The 12,291-nt window shown below is 43.6% G+C and overlaps 1 long non-coding RNA gene across 2 annotated transcripts in view; it reads left to right on the forward strand.

Moving 5' to 3' along the window:
* Positions 1–12,291, forward strand: part of LOC109283015 (uncharacterized) — a 43,119-nt gene that overhangs the window by 25,376 nt on the left and 5,452 nt on the right. Inside the window, exon 2 of one of the 2 annotated variants that reach the window (XR_002090055.1) lies at positions 66–164. This is a non-coding gene — a long non-coding RNA (uncharacterized LOC109283015). The remainder of the gene's footprint in view (positions 1–65; positions 165–12,291) is intronic. The other variant, XR_002090056.2, reaches the window with a different exon arrangement.

Consider the following 12,291-nt stretch of genomic DNA (forward strand, 5'->3'; position numbering starts at 1 on the left):
CATACTTGATTCTTCCCATCAGCAAAATGCAAATGATGACTCTGGATTTTTATACTGTATTTCAGAATAACATGGAAAAACTAGCTAAAATTCTTATAAAGTTCCCTGAAATTTTCCAGATTCATTGTCCACTTTTCACAGAAGCCCTGGACCCAGGAAAACATGTAAGTATGTGATTAATTTTATTCTTCCGCATGTTGTTCCACCGAAGACATCTGTCAGTGCCTGCTTGAGTAGTTTGATGAGTCAGGGCCAAAGTGGATCTCACCATTGCTGCACACAGTACAGGCAATGAAGTTAGTCATACTATTGAAAGATATAATTAGTTTTAAAATGGATGCCCTTCAGAATTACATTCACATTTCACATTCGTTTCAAAGGACTTTATCATTATTAATGTTCTTACCATAGAAATGAGCATTGAGCTGTTGTCACTGAAGCCTGGGTCTACACACAGTTATTGTACCAATACTGTTTCCATGGATGTGACTATCTACTCATAGCTATACTGACATATTATACAGTAGACATGTTCGTATTTATACCATGCTGATACATTTTATTCTCATATGCGAATAGCTGTACCAGTATAAGCACCTTTTTACTGGAATAACTGAATCCCCACCTCCACTTTTATATGTAGACAATCTCTTATTTGAATACTACCTGAGTGTATTTGTTCTTTTATTGTTAATTCTTATAATTTGAAAGGACTGGGTTTTCATCTCCACAGCAAGGACCCCAACTTCCAGGTTTCCTGCTGCAGAACTGAGACATGAGCCACAGACAATCAGACCTTCTAGGCTAGGCTAGGGAAAGAAGTTACACATAAACCGGTTTAAGTCATCAGAAACTGGTTTAACTCCTAACAGAACAGAAGCTTAGTGCACATAAACCAGTTTCAAAATGTCTGACACTGGTTTAAGATAAACTTGGTTGAATATAGTATCAGACTTAAGTGATTTGGGTTAAACCAGTTTATGAAACTTCTGTCCCAGACTGCTTCTGAGTTTAAGATAAATCAGAGTCACCCAGCATGCTCTACAGCCCTGGGATGTGCTGTGCTGTGCTGTCTGCTCCAGCAGAGAAGGGTTGAGGGAGGAGGCAGGGACTGTCCCCCACCAGGCATACCCCAGCCGGAGTCTGGGGCCAGGGTTAGACCAGTTAAACCCCCACGGTTAAACCCCCATGGCAGAGCACCTTTGGTGCCTGCCACTTTAATGCTGGAGAGCAGGTAGCAGGGCAGCCTGCAAGTGTGGGCTAGCCCTAATCCCAATCACTGACTGGGATTGCAGGAGGTGGCTGAGCAGCCTCCATTTTAGATACAGGCCCTCAGGGCTGAGCCAGCAGTCTGCTGCTGGCAGCCAGAAAGACACTACCCAGCTGAGCCACAGCTCAGGAACATCTTGGAGGTAAGGGCAGGAGTTATGATGATTGTAGGAGGCTCCCAGTCCTGGCTAAGACCTAAAACTGCATCCTGCTGGGGAAGGATGGCCAGGTGGGACTGCCTGTGGTGGGGTACTTCCCCAGAAATGCCAGGCCAGTTGCCTCCCCAGTTAAAGGCAGATAGGAACACCTTATAACTCCAGCTCCCACTACCCAGTGGGTAATTTAGAGAGTAGATAGTGGGGGTGGGGGGAGCTCCATGGGCTAAGTGCCTGTATTCTGCAGAGAGGAGGGATCAGGAAAAGCCAAATGAGGAGCCATGGTGGTATAAGACCCTGGTGGCCCCAGCAAGGGGGCAGAGAGAGAAGCCCCAGGGAGGGGACAGAGAGTGACCCAGAGAGGAGCCAGTGACCGAGTTCAGCCCAGTGTGGGGAAGAAGGCTGGTGGCCATGAAGAGCAGGGCTGTGTGTGTGCCGACTAAAGTGTGTGAGCGAAGAAGCCTGAAGGGCTGTGTAGAGTAGGGCCCAAGAGGTACCCTAAGAGCTGTGCGGAGTAGGGCAGGATGTGTGATGCCCAGTGAGGGGCAGAATTTGGCCTGCCCTGACACCAGAACAGATGTCAACTCAGGATGCCATCTGAAAGGCATGAGACATGTTGTACAGAGCTGTGTATATTTCCCAGGGCATCAAAATGGGCAGCCTCCTGCATTTTACATCAGTTTATTAAACAGCAAATAGTGGCAGGTGAGACTGGGCAGACTGCCCCACATAGACAGGAGTGCAGGCTAGTGTTAAGACCCGGCCCTGAGCTGGCCTCCTGTCATACCCACTTCCCCCAAGTACAGAGCTGCCCTGCCCTGCTAAAGTTACTGAAAGTTACTGCTGGCTGTGACTGTGGGCTACAAATCCCAGAGGAACCTGGAAGCAGGAAAAGGAAGTGACAAGCAACACTGAAGAGTCCTTCTGCTGTGATTGTGTACTGCAAATCCCAGAGACCTTGGGAGCAGCAGGAACAGGAAGCAAATACACGGCCCATGCTGGCTACATGCCAGAGAGCCATGCTCTAGCACAGACCCCCCAACCCCCAGCTTCTGGCCTGAGCCACTGCAGGCATGTGACTGCATTTCTTGCATCAAATAAAAATATGTGTACAGTTTTTTTCTCAGTTTAATCTGTGCATCTTAAACTAACCTGCAAAGACTGAATGGATTCAACCTTGGGCTTTTTGACTGTCTGTACTTAGCCCTAAGGCTTCCTGTTCTGCTACAGAAATCCCAGGTTGCCCAAAGCAGGGGTCCCCTGGAATCACAGACTCTGGAAGCCCAGAGATCCCCAGTCCAGAACAGGTCTTCCCTGGAACCAGAGAATTTAAAAGATTTGACAGCTCTGAGACAATTGTCATAGTATCCAGGCAACCCAAAAATCTAAGACCTCACAAAATTTAGATTTTAATGAATCAGCATTTTCTCATGGAAAAAGTTTTGTTGGGAAATTTCTGTACACCTTTTTTGGGAAAAGTGTAGAACCTTAAGAATGTAGGCACTGATTCACAAGGAACACTTCTATATTTCAGACATATGCCTAAGCAGCTTTCTAAACTGGATCCTAAAATTATGTATTACCTCTGTAGTTGCTAACATACTGGAATTCTTCCATGGTTGGCTGGCAAATAGTTCAGGAGCAGATCTACTTTTAGGTAGTAATGATGTAACCTTCATGTTTCACTGAAATTTCTTCTTCTTTGTCCTCTTCCTCATCCTTTAGTTTGTTTCTTTGCATTTAAAGCCAGTGATTAGTTCTCTGGAAATATATTAGAGAATGACAAAAAGCAGTGATTTCAACAACTTTGAACTCCCATGGTCATTTAATTGAAAGATAATAGCATTTGAGTAGATCTTTAAATTAACTGATTTAATATTAGACCAAATGGGCACCTATACATGAGATGGAGCTCTGCCCCAATGCATGCTAGTTAGCACGCTTCGGAACAGACTCAATTAATTAATTAAGTCTGCTGGGAGTCTGGCAGTGTGTGCTAATTAGCACACTCCAATAGCCTCCACATCATGTGTATTCAGCATCCATGCATTTCAATATAGCAGTGGAGGCACTTTAAGTAAGGCCCATTCAATGTGCTTTAGTTAAAGCACCTCTGCCAGTTTCAAATGCAGGTGTCACAGGGCACTAAGATGCCTGCTCCTTTAAGAGCAAAAACTGCCTAGGGAGAGGGCCCTAAGAGCCAGACAGAAACCCACAGGTCCAGGTTACTATGGCAACAAGCTAATGAGTAAATTAGCCTGCACCTGCACCCAGTCAGCTGACGGGAAGAGGCAGGGCCCTGGGCATATATAAACCCCAGGGCTGGGACTAGAGGCTTAGTTCTCTGTCAACAGCCAAGAGGGAAGGAGCTCTCAGAGAAGAAGCTCACCAGAGAGGCTTGGCTGCCTGTTCTACTCTGGGTAGGATTAAGGGGCTCCAGGAGCTCACCAGATACCCTGGCCTACAAGGCACTTGGTGCTGGGAGAAGTTTGATTTTTGTCAAAGGGACAGAGCACCCCTGAACTCCTTGTATTATGATATAGCCCAGGGGCTCATATTTTAGTTGCTGTTCATACACCAGTGGATCAGGATGAGGCTATTGGGGAAGAAGGAGGCCTCATTGGGGGCCCACTACAATGTGGGGACCCCAGCGCCAGAGAAGGGTGCAACAACCAGGGGGTGAGCAGATGCCAGCACCAGGGGGCTCACTGCCACAGGGGGTGAACAGACCCCAGCGCTGGTGTGGGGTGCAGAGAGCCCAGTGAGGACAAGAAACCAAGCAATAGCAAGGCCCCAGGAGAGACAACGTTTAAATACCATTGGTGTGGTAAAGGGATGGTTTTGGAGCCACGCATCTAGCCCTTAAGGCTGAAGGTGTCCAGTGAGTCATCCATTTTGAAGCGGGACCCAAAAGGGGTCTAAGAACCCACAGGGTTCAGTGGGGTCCATCAAGACCATGACCAGAATACAAGCTCGAGGGCAGCTTCCCGATTTATTAGAATTACCAGCAAGATGTGGCAGGAAAGGAAGAAGGCGCCTGTGGGGCAGGATTGGCATGGTCAAGGAGCCCTAGGGGTATCATGGCCATCCCTGGGGACCCCACGTCATGACAGCAAGGATGCTGAATACTACATGTGACACCGTGGGCACTGTAATTAGAGTGGCTCTAATTAAAGCACCTCCACTCCCACCCCCACCCCAGAGCACATGTATAGATGTATGATTACAGGAGCAATAAGGACAATGATTTAGGGTATTTTTTGGGCAATTAATAGTCCAACATTTACAACTATCCATAAATCTAATGAAATGCCCTAGGCACTTATTGATTGCTGTTCTGGCCACAGAAAAATCTGTAGCCAATTATTGGGATATGTAGTAAAAAAAAAAACCTCTACCAACATTTCCTCCATGTAATGTTTTTATGTAGCTTTTCCCTTTTCATGCTCTGCAAAATAAAGTAAATATGGGCTACCATACTTACATGTTTGTTTAGTTCTATTCATTTTCTCAGTGTGGTGCACAGCTGCTTACCTTCCTCCAATATATATTATCCCAGTATTTTGCATAGTAGTTTATAGCTCCCCAAAATATATCTTACATCTTCACATCAGTTGCATTGCAAGCTAAGACCCAAATGTACTGTGTCTTAAGCCAACATAAACTTGAGCCTTCTGATTGGCTGTTAATTGTCTCCAAAATGTCTGCAAACATGCATTTGTGTATACTAGATATAATGGTAAATGGATAAAAAGCAGTTATGTAGACTTCAGCTGAACACAGTGAAAAGAACTGCATAGATGAAAAGGCATAAGACATCTTTTTCACCAATTGGTTGGCGTTTCTACATATTATTTTATACCTAGGATAAAAATGTCATGTCTGCATATTATGACTTTATTGAGCATGCTAACCAGATTCCTCAATTGTACAAACCTAAGAAAATTGGAAAGAACCTGGGGAACATGTTTAAATTATAGTATAAACTTGAACATGTCTATGTAGACATACAATGTTAAAGAAAAAATATAATAATTTTCAGGAAATCAGTCAAGGGAGCTATTGAAAGACTTATGTAATTAAAAAAAAAAATGATAGTTGATTGAGTAAAATATACCGATACCTTGAGCTTACAAACACTTATACATGTCATTAAGCATGCACCTAGCCTATTGTTTTAAAGTTAAAGAGGAGTAGAAGTGCTGGCAGGATTTGGGCCAGAGTGATAACTAAAAAGGCAAATATGAATGAGTTAAATACCTGAAATGGTTACCAAAAAAAAGGCTAAAGAAAAAAAGGAAAATACTTTGAAATGAATGCAGTCAAAAACTGGGGAAAGCATGGAAAACATTAATGATTTTTTTACTGCACCACCTTCAGGCTTCCTTTTCTTGCTCTGTATGTGGTCTTTTAGACTGAAGTCTCTGTATGTGAGTGACCTGTCCTCATAGTTTTCTGTGAGGCATTAAACACAATTATGGTCACTATACAAATAATAATAATAGAACATTTCTTCCAGCAGAGGGAAAGGGTGAATAATTTTATGGTGAATGACTCAGAATCAAGTGGAAATTAAGCTACTTCAAATAGCACTAGCTTTAATCCTGAACCTCCTATGAAAAAGGATTATTATTAAAATTAGTGACATTAAACAGCTTTCTTTTAGTCTCTTTTTATGCCAGCCTTTTCCCTTTGAAATTAAAAAAAGAGAAAGAAAGAAAAACCTATTCTATGAGCTAGTGGCAGATACAAACTCAGACTTTCACACAGGATGTGTGTACAGCACTGTGTGCGTGCATGATAATCTATTTGCAGAAAATGCCACGGTTGCTTGACTTAAATGTTTTTTGAAAGAGAGACAAAGTTCATGTCACAGTTAAGGTTTCTTTCTTCTCACAGTTTCACTTCTAAGCCACTGACTTTGCTTCTCAGGTTTCTGTGTGGTTTTTTTCTTATCATTATGTTATCACAGGAGGTGCTGAATAGAAATGAGACTAAATTATCATTCAATAATAAGCTGATCTATGTAGAGTTCAACTATTTCATGTTGCAGAGTGATGCAAACTCTTTCTTCACCTCTGATCCAAAGAATCTCACATACTCTGAATTTAACTTTGAATTGTATATTCAGATGAACCAAAAATTCAAAGTGAAACTCATTTGAAATTCAAGGTGAAATTCTCTTGCTATTGCATAAGGCTGCATGAAACAGTTAAAACTGATTTCAGTATTTCAGAAAAAAAAATGCCAGACCAGGCTCATTAGAAAGTTTCACAAGTCTTTCAGTGCATCTAGGATGAATTGTAATTGCTTAGCCCATAATACTGAGACTTTTTTCATTTTGGAATTGACCTTATTTTAGTATAGGAGTTTTGCATAGGAGTTCTGTATCATGGTGGTAATTTTGCCAGGTCTAATGTTAAGATGAAGTTTCAAAGGATAACCAATAACAGCCTGCATATCATTTTGGGCTAACAAAATACTTAGCAGGCCACTGGCATAACTTTGGATGTCATACTATGGCAAACAAGGCCATAATGAGGCTCAACTTCTTATGTCATAGCAACCCGTCTGTTGACCCAGCACCCAGCTATAAATGGGTTTCTTGCCATTCATGCTGGGCAGTCAGAGGTGGCTAGAGGTGATTTGCTCGTGTGTGGTTATCTACAGAAACTGGTGTTCCTTGTCACACTGGTATGGTAGGCCACTAGGCTCAAGTGAATCTTGAAACACTCAACAGATCCTCACAGAAAAGGTGTGAAGAACTTACGAATGATTTATAAATGTTCTAGTCCCATGAGATTTGACTCATATCCCTGCTATTGTTTAAAGTTGCTTTAAAAAAAAAAAAAAAAATCACAGAAGCCATCTCTGTGTATTAAGTCAATAAGGTTCAGGGGGTATTTGCTATAGAACCCCATTGAATGAAACTAATGGGGTTCTATAGCAATAGATTCATTCCTATTAAATTATATAGGACTGATCCAAAATGGAAAGAACAAATGAAAGAACAACATTTAATTGATTAAAATTTAGGATTTCTATTCATACTATGCTTCTTCTAAGTCAGGGGTGGCCAGAGTTATTCACCCTGGAAGCCACATCTGATCCTCCACTGAAGTTCAAGAGCTGGAGAGTAAGGGTGGGGGGGGGAGGGGTGCTAAGTAGCCCAGCGAGTGGGGGGGGGCAGCATTTCTGAGCGACCCAGAGTCAAGCTGCTCTGGCTTTCCCCATGGTGAATGCACCCCGGGCTTAGCAGCACGGCTGCAGCCCCTGCCCTGGCAGCCTGGCACCTGAGCCAGCAGTCCTGAGAGAAGCGGGCAGGACTTCAAGAAGAGGGGCAACAGCTGCAAGTACCGTGCTGGTGAGCCGCACATGGCTCATGAGCTGAGGCTTGGCCACCGTGGTTCTAAATCATTCTGCCTGGGGAAAAGGGGGGAAAAGAAAAGCTCTCCTTTATATCTCTCTTTAAGTACTGTGATGCCTACAAAACACTTGACAATGTTGAAATAACTGTCGTGCTGTAATTGCTGCATACTCAGCTGACCAGGAATTCCCACCATTACCTTGGACTTCTCCCCAGTGCTTACTGGACCCTACCAGGTAGCTTCTGATCTATAACCTCTTTTGGACAAGGACCACCATTCACTACAGTGCCTGTACCAGTGAGACCTCTAGGCAGTACCACAATCCAAATAACAACTTCAGTTCAGGGTCTATATAGCTGGGTATGGAGGGTGTTCTGGTAGTCCATAACACTTCCCACACTTCTCCCTTCTGACCTCACCCCTTCCCTGCACAAACATTATACCAGTGTATCTGATGGAAAGCATTACATTCTGGAGAAAGCAACCACTTCCCCTGTTTTCACTTTCCTGTAGCCCAGGGAAAGGATTGCTGCATTAGAATGTGTCCCTCTCATCTTCCCTAGCCAGCATTTACACTTATTTTCTTTGGGCTGTTTTAATTCAAATCTCTCTCCTTCTTCATTCAGACCTGATAACAATTTTTAATGCGTAAAATTACCCAGCCTAGTTTCTTTCAAAAAGCCTTGTAATTGCATGCAACATCTTCCTTCTAGATAGCACTGATGTTCTTTGTCTTTGGCCCCAAGTAAAGTATTTCTTTTATTAATTTTTCCACACACTGCCAGTGGTTCAGCTCTAGCTAGACCTAAAGAAATGTTTTTTCTATGTCTTGTCCCATACTGCAGTTTTAAATGCTACCTTTTCCATGTCTCCCTTTGTGCTATGCTATGTCATTTCAGTCCTATTGGGCTTTGCTTGTATTAAATGAATGATGCACTGACAGCTGTTTTGAAACACTGACAAGGGCTTTCACTTGAAGGCAACACTATCTGTCCATCTCTCTGCACAAATTCAACTGCAGCCTGATGCCAGAGGTCCAGAATTTCACTTTAATTCACCCCGACTCAACCACAATATTTCTAACAGTGGACTCCGGTTCTCAGTCAGTCACAGCAGATTGCACTCTAGTGCGCTCAGTCAGTTTAGAGTATGCTTAATCATAAAAGCAATTGTTAACTGAAATGTTCAGGTCAGTGTCCCAATGAATGAATAAAGATAATAGATATGAAGCAAATATTGTTTCAATATTGACTTGCACTTACCCAACTTGGCTTACACCCTTATAAGAAATATCAGCATTACTTTGCAGAGTGAAGAGGTTTGCAATTCCTTGGTATTGCCCAAATCCAGCTACCTTTTAGAGGGTACGCAGCACTTACGTGGTTAACTTTAGCTGGGTAAGTAGCATGTTGATGCTACTGTCTCTACTGCTTATGCAAATATAGGTTGTCCTACCACCTTTGCAACCTGTTAGTTGCTGGCTGTCATTGGATCTTAAACATGATAGTTAGGGGTGCAGCCTACAGATTAGGACTTCCTAGACCTCCAAATGGTGGGATTTAAGTAGGTTGCTTAGTCTGGCTTCTGCTGGAAGGTCTGCTTCCTGAGGAGCTCCTCAGCAAGTCCTCCCAAGCAAAGCACAGTCAAACAAACAAAACCAAATCATTCTGTCCTGTCTCAGACACAAGAAAGGGAGTCCCCTTTGCTCTGGCCCCAGCACAGCACAGCACAGCACAGCAAGCATCCTGACCCCTCCTTCCAGCACGCTGTTCCACTGACAGCTTGCTTCCTTCTCTCTTCTGCTTACTTTTCTGGGACATTTTAAAGTACTCAGTAGGCACTTCTTGCTTACCTCAGGCCCCTCCTCCCCCCCATCTTTGTCAATTGGGCTGTTTCTTCATAAAGGGACCTCCCTCTTACATAGAAGCTGTAAGGGTAGAAGGCCAGGAGACAGATCAGTCTGGATACGCCCTGCATATATAGTCTTCCTTTAGCATTTCCCAGTATCTCATTCCTTAAGTTCTACTGCACTTATACTCTGTTTGATCCTGGACATGTCACAGAGAAGCCATAGCTAGTATTTCTTTGTTGGCAGAGGAGATTGACTAAAACCCTTCCACACCTTTACTTAGCCTAGTGGTTAGGGCACTTACCTGTGGAGTAGGAAATCCAGGTTCTAGGACCCCAGAGGGGTTTGACCCTTCACTTCCCAGAAAAGCATCCTAACTGACTCATGAGTTAGGTATTACCAAGAACAAGCTCCACCTCTCCTGTTGAAGCTGGCCCATAGGACAGCCCTGATGGAAAAATAGATGGGGCCTGGATGTAAGCAAGCACATGGACTCTGCTATAGAAGGGAGGGGACTCTGGCTTCTGGTCACCATGACTGTTTACCCACTGACTATAACATGTAAAAAAACAAAAGTGGGGGTAGCAGCAGGGGCAGGTATTGAGGGTACCCTCCCAAGCCTGTGTCCACACTTCCTCTGGCTTGCTGCCCTCCCCAAAAAATCCAAAACCTGAGACATGAAAAATAAAGATAAAAACATACATTTATTTTTTTTACCCATAATCATTCAGTTCCACCCCCTTTCTGTGTTCCAATTGTCTATGAGAAGCATGAGGGAGAAAAAAACCTGTCCACTTCATGCCTCTGGATCCTGTATCTAACTGAAGATAACCATGGTTACAATGCCAAGTGCTAAGCATGACATTTCAGGCTTTAAGTTGCAGCAAAACTGATATATTGGCTCACTACCATACATAGACACATTTGCACCAATTCCCCTATTTGTTTACAAAGAACAGACTGTTTACAAGATAAGGTGACTGACACTGTTAATTACAGATGGCTAACTAGATAAAAGATTATTATTTGCATTACCAGGTTGCCTACTGAAATATTATACTGTACTAGAGCTAATAAAAAAGGATTTAATAACCTTAAACCAAAGAGATAATTGAAATTTATTAGGTGGAAGACTTCTGAAATATTTTGTGGCAAGACAGATCTTCCTTTTGTCTTTGTCGTCAGCGGCAATGATCCCTCACGGTCAAGTATGATCACTCCCATGGGTTAAGTAAACGCTTCTCAGACATTTTCTCTGTATATCATCTGTAATATATAGAGGCACATACTTTAAATAGAGAGAAAGCAGAACATACATACATAGTTGGATATTTGCCTTCCTATCATTTGTAAATTAACCCCTTGGATGTGACAATTAAAAAAAAGGGACTGTTGCAAGGAAAAAAAGGACTGGTTTTTTTTTCCCTGCTTTCCTGAAGCATTTTACTGATGATATATACAATGAAATTATATCACTCATGCATTATTTAACAATTTGCCCTCTGGAATTTCTATGGCTTGAGTGTAGATGAGTCACAAGCTTGAAATCAGAGTTGCTCTAGGCAATTTAGGTTTCAGGGCATATAGCAGTGTACATATTTTTCCTGGTCCATTATTTTCAATAACTAGATGGATTCTTTAGCTTTCATTATCTTGGGAAATGAATGTGCCCTTGGTAATGATAGTAGCAGACAAACTAATCTAGATGAGATAACTGAATTTTCACACTAAATTATATCCATTCAGGTGTTCACCTCAAAGTTAGTCACAGAGACTAAGTACAGGCATTCAAGAAGCCCGCGGCAGAAGCACTCTAACTTTTGAGCTTTACTCTAAGCATCCCTGTTTAGACTGGGAGGAATCAGAGCACTCATTAACCCTTGTAGGGGTGGGCGAGGGATCAGAGCCTGCCTGCATAGGATGAACATAGAAGATAGAGGGGAGTCTCGCACACCTCCCAGCATGCTCCGTAGGCTCCCCAGACTGCTGAAGACTCCCAAGCAGAGCCAAACAGCCAACCCACCCCTGACTGGCTGGCAGTGACATCACAGTCACCCACCTGGGCCTCATATGGCAGCGGCTCATCGCACCATGAGCCCTCATGGCCGTGAGCCATCCACACTCCCACTCAGCATGCCCTGTACCCGCAAAGTGTGTGTGTGTGTGTCCTGGATGCCTGGGTTCTGTCTACGTGCATCTGAGTAAGTGTGTGTGTGTGTGTGTGTGTCTCTGAGATGCCTGCATTCTTTGTGGGCACTGCACACACACAAAACCCAGGCGTCCAGTGCATGACTGGGCCACCAGTTTTCACACAGCTGATGAAGACAATGTCCACCTCTAGCGAAACTTCCTGTTCCTTGGGGTGATAGAGAAGTGGGTACTATGCTCCTAGGGTCCCCATTTTCATTATTAGTGAAATCCAATCTTCATCAGGGGCCCGGCCTATCTCCTTCTCCCTTAGCTCATGAGGGCCTATGGGGGCAGCTGGACTGTCAGAAGAAGCACTTCAACTATGGACCAGGCCTAGCACAGTAAGCACACATGGCGCAGGCATGGGGGAGAAGGCAAGTCCCCCACCAATGTGTGTAGTCCCAGCCACGTACAGTGGCAGGTTGTATGGATCTGCAAAGCCCTGTCTAAGTAGCTCCTC

The sequence above is a fragment of the Alligator mississippiensis genome, chromosome 3 (genome assembly GCF_030867095.1).
Source record: "Alligator mississippiensis isolate rAllMis1 chromosome 3, rAllMis1, whole genome shotgun sequence".
Classification (NCBI taxonomy): Eukaryota; Metazoa; Chordata; order Crocodylia; family Alligatoridae; genus Alligator; species Alligator mississippiensis.